Source organism: Eretmochelys imbricata, chromosome 19 (genome assembly GCF_965152235.1).
Source record: "Eretmochelys imbricata isolate rEreImb1 chromosome 19, rEreImb1.hap1, whole genome shotgun sequence".
Classification (NCBI taxonomy): domain Eukaryota; kingdom Metazoa; phylum Chordata; order Testudines; family Cheloniidae; genus Eretmochelys; species Eretmochelys imbricata.
Genome location: NC_135590.1, coordinates 12,039,894 through 12,045,027, shown reverse-complemented (window position 1 = coordinate 12,045,027; position 5,134 = coordinate 12,039,894).

The following is a 5,134-nucleotide window of genomic DNA, read 5'->3' as shown; positions in this document are numbered from 1 at the left end:
AGGGAGTATGTCTGGCAGCCATGGCGATCAACACCCGCCAGCAGTTGCCATGGGAACGGAAGCAGCCTCACACCTCATTTTACATGACCATTGGGAGTGCAGGTGGCTTTTCTTTTCCCAGCCACCTCTGGACCCAGCTGGACAGCCTGATTCACAGATGTGACGGGTTCTGCACTGGGCCAACTGCCCCTTGATTCCCTTCCGGCCCTGCGTTAATGGGCGGTTGCCATAGCGCTGCGGATGTCCAAGGGTTTGCTCTGTGTCTGATCCCTGGCAAGGCACCAGGGTTCAGAGATCACCCCTCGGTCCTGGGAGCTTTGCCGTTGCCTCCAGGCTGGGGGGGGGGGGGGTTTAGCCCTGGTCTCGTTGGCCCTGATTGAAGAGGAAGCCTCCCGGAGCTGATCCCACACAATCACCAGCTACTGCTGGCTCCTCGTCCTGATCTGCTCGCGCCTATGCCCCCCTTCCCTCCAGAGCATCCTCTGGGGTCACCTTGATTCACTGGGAGGCTGGAGCATAGGAGAGGGGGTAACTTGCTTGCTAACCGCCTGGAGAATTTCCTCGCTCCGTTGCCACGGCCACCGCAGCATCTGTCAGACATGGGCCAGCAGGACTGGCCAGGGGATGGGGCAACCTCAGTGCCACAACGCAAGGCAAGGCCAAGAGTTTTCAGCCTCCTTTGCTGCTGGATTTGGGAGGGTCTGGACAGAGGTGCCCAGCAAACTCGCTGCTCTCTCCACCTGGCTTTGCTAGACAACCCTGGGAAGGCTGCAGCCCTCCCCTGCTGCCAGCTGGAGCCTCACCCCTCACGTTTGGGGAGGAGACACCTCTCATAGGCTGCTGTTTGCTTCGCTGCAGAGGGCACCCTGTCCTTTACTCTCTGCTCTCCCACTGCCTGGTGAGGGCAGGAGCACTGAGGAGTCACTTGCTCCAAGCCCCCGCTGGCCAAAGGGGAGTGATGCTAGCCCAGGGCTTTCCCGCACTCCCTCCTGGGGCTGCACTAACTCATATGGTCCTGGGGGTCCCACCCCTGCTTTGGGATTCCCAGCCAATGGCAGCACCCCCCAGCCACTTAATTCACTTACAGTTCCCCAGGAACCTGCCATTCCCCCACCCGTGTACATGTCTATTGCTTCCTCAGGGCCTGCTGGTGCCCTCTGAAGAGTTTGCTCCTGTCCCTCACTGCAGTGATCTCCAGCACGGCCTTTCCCTCTAGCTGAGCAGGAGATCATCTTCTTTCCTATTTCTACCTGGCCCTGTGTCCTCCCTGGTCTTTCTAACCCAGCCAGCTCCCTCTGACAAGCTCCCCTGAGCTCCCATCACATGCTGCCCTGCCCACTGCATGTGCCCAAACCCACCACCCGGAAGGCAGATAGCTAGGCACAGATGGGGCTGAGCCCAGCTCCCCTTAAAGGGCCAGCCCCGCAATCTGCCCCCCGTGACAGCAGCAGCCGCCACCCAGTCTGGTCAGTTCTTGGGCACAGAGTCTGGCACTGCACCAGCAGGGAGACCATGGGGCAGAGAGGTGGCGTTTAAATTGATGCTCACACGGGTGGGGCTGGCCTTGTTCTTAATTGACCCGTGCCATTTTGATCCTCTGAAATGATCCAGCGTCTCCTGGGCTGCGCTGAATAAATGAAAGGATTGATTTATTGATGGCAGGGGCTCGTGTTGTGTCTGGGCTGATGTATGTGGTCGTGTCTCTGTGCTGATGCAGCTCCTAGCCTGTGTCGGGGCATGATGTGGGGAGGGGGGACGTGATGTAAGAGGGGCTCAAGGTAAAAGGGGGAGTGCATAGCGACCTCCAGAAGCCAAAGGCGCTGGCTTGCTCACAGCTCCTGTACCTGGTGTTGCAGTTACAAGCCGTTGCCCGTTCGGCACATGAGTGTAAAGAGCCCATGGCTTTTGTGCTTGGGTAGAGAAATGGGGAGTTAATTGGGCTTCAGATGTAACAAATCCTTGATAGCTCTTGATATCTGCACCCTTAGCCACTAGCAATTTCCCAGTAGGGTTCCTCCTGCCCTGAGAGCACGGACTCCTGCCACTAGAGCCAGAGGTGAATCCCCGTTAGCAGTACAGTGGTGAGCTGGAGCTGGTTCACACTGGTTTGCGCGAACCAGTTGTTAAATTTTGAAGCAGTTTTAGAACCGGTTGTTAACCCGCTTCCCTGCAGGGGGCGCTGAGGCTTTGCTGGGCTCTGGCCGAGAAGTGATGTAATTCCTCCTCTGGCCACCGGGGGCGCTGCGCTGCGGGAGCCGCGTGGGCTGCTGCCTGGCCATGGGCACGAGCCCTGGTGCTGCTGCTCCCTGGCCCTGAGGCTCCCGCTGCTGCCGGGTGGGTCCCCGGCTGCTCTGCTGGGCCTGGGCTGTGTCCTGCTGCTCGGGCTGCTCCCCATGAGCACCCACCCCCCTGCCAGCAGCCACCCCTGCACCCGCAGCCATCCCCTGCCGCACCCCTGCCTCCAGCCACCCCTGCACCCACCCCCTGCCAGCAGCCACCCCCTGCCTCCAGCCACCCCTGCACCCGCAGCCAGCCCCTGCTGCACCCCCTGCCTCCAGCCACCCCCTGCACCCGCAGCCAGCCCCTGCCGCACCCCCTGCCTGCAGCCACCCCCTGCCTCCAGCCACCCCCTGCACCCGCAGCCAGCCCCTGCCGCACCCCCTGCCTGCAGCCACCCCCTGCCTCCAGCCACCCCCTGCACCCGCAGCCAGCCCCTGCCGCACCCCCTGCCTGCAGCCAGCCCCTGCCTCCAGCCATCCCCTGTCCCGGCCTGCCTCCAGCCACCCCTGCACCCCCTGCCTGCAGCCAGCCCCTGCCGCACCCTCTGCCTGCAGCCACCCCCTGCCTGCAGCCACCCCCGCACCCTCTGCCTGCAGCCACCCCCTGCACCCCCTGCCCGCAGCCAGCCCCTGCCTCCAGCCACCCCCTGCACCCGCAGCCAGCCCCTGCCGCACCCCCTGCCTGCAGCCAGCCCCTGCCTCCAGGCACCCCCTGCCCGCAGCCAGTCCCTGCCTCCAGCCACCCCCGAACCCTCTGCCTGCAGCCAGCCCCTGTCTCCAGGCACCCCCTGCCTCCGGCCACCCCCGCACCCTCTGCCCTGCCTCCAGCCACCCCCGCACCCCCTGCCTGCAGCCACCCCCTGCCCTGCCCTGCCCGCAGCCAGCCCCTGCCGCATGCCCTGCCTCCAGCCATCACTGCACCCCCTGCCCGCAGCCAGCCCCTGCTGCACCCTCTGCCTGCAGCCAGCCCCTATCTCCAGCCACCCCCTACCTCCAACCACCCCCGCACGTCCTGCCCTGCCTCCAGCCACCCCTGCACACCCTGCCTGCAGCCAGCCCCCGTCTCCAGCCGTCCCCTGCCCCGGCCTGCCTCCAGCCACCCCCGCACCCCCTGCCTGCAGCCAGCCCCTGCCGCACCCTCTGCCTGCAGCCAGCCCCTGTCTCCAGCCCCTGCCGCACCTCCTGTCCTGCCCGCAGCCAGCCCCTGCTGCACGCACCCCCTGCCCTGTCCACAGCCAGCCCCTGTTTCCAGCCAGCCCTGCACCCTCCTGCCCTGCCTGCAGCCAGCCCCTACCTCCAGTCAGCCCCTGTCCTGCCTCCAGCCAGCCCTGCACCCTCCTGTCTCCAGCCAGCTCCACACCCCCTGCCCTGCCTGCAGCCAGCCCTGCACCCCCTGCCTCCAGCTAGCCCTGCCCCATGCCCGTGTCTGCAGCTGGCCCCATGTCCACTGGTGCCCTGCAGTTCCTAGGGCAGTAACCCTGCACACCTGCTTCAATGAGGGGGGCAGGGAGCAGCTGGGACCCACACATGTGCACACCCTAGGGTGACCAGACAGCAAGTGTGAAAAATCAGGACGGGGGTGGGGGGTAATAGGAGCCTATATAAGAAAAAGACCCCAAAACCGGGACTGTCCCTATAAAATCGGGACATCTGGTCCCCCTAGCACACCCCCGGGGTGTGGCGGGGCCCCACACATGTGAAACGGAGCTCGTTTCTAGCTCAGGCCCATCTTTTTAAAAAATAACTTTAGGCAGGGTTAACACACACCCGTATTTTCCCGGACAGGTCAGGCTTTTTGGTTCTTAAATCGCCGTCCGGGAGAAATTTTTAAATTTTAAAAATTCCTCCCGGGAAAATACGGATGTATGGTAACCCTGTTGGTACAAAAAATACATACTGGGGCACATCCCTTACATCAGAACTTTTCATAGGGAACCGGTTGTTAAGATTCTGGCAGCTCATCACTGGCAGTATAGAATCTATGATGCCCTGTGGGAAGTTCTGATTCTGTCCAGCAGAGGGCACTACTCCCCAGTACAGTCCCTGCACAGTAACCGCGCCTCTGTGGCTCTTCCTGTCAGCAGCCAGGAGCTGTGATTCTTGGCCGGGAGGCCGAACTGGTGTGTGGGAGGAGGAAAAGAGCCATAAACCTGACCACCCACCAAAGCTCCCTCGAAAGTCTGGCGGAGCCTGTCTGCCCTGAGTCTCCGTGGAAGTTACCTTGGCTGGGGCCCAGCAAAGGGGACTCACCCTGGCTTACGTTTCATCCCCGGAGGACACTTAGTAAATTACAGCCGTCCAGCCCCACTGCAGTGCAGCTGCCCCTAGACTTTGAGCCCCAGTTTCCAGGAGAATGGGGGACTTACAGGCCAACCCCCTCCCCCAAAACTATGCCAGAGGCCAGCCTCTTTCCTCAGCACCTCAGCGTCGATCTCATCCTCTTTGCCTGCCCCTGTATCTTCCCCTCTGCTTGAGGCCAGCTTTCCAGGCCCCGTCTGTGACCGTGCAGCAGAAATCCCAAGGTCATGTCTGCACAGGAGTGTCATACGGCTCCAGTCTCATGTGCAAAGGTTGCTAATGGGGATAGTGGGTGGGGAGAGAAGTAGGGGTGAAGATGGATTATTTGGAGAGGGAGGAATGTGGCCACGGCAGGTTTTAAAATCAAGCCTGTCCCTCTTGAATCGGAGCAACTGATTGAACCGTTCATTGCCCTGGAATTCGCCTTGTTCATTTGGGCTCTGGCGTTGGGTCCCCCGTGGCGGTGATGTCGGCACACTGCCAGCAGGTGGTGCCGTCACACTAGCCACTGGGCTCAATGCAGCAACGGCTAGCAAGTCACGCAACTCCCCGCTTAG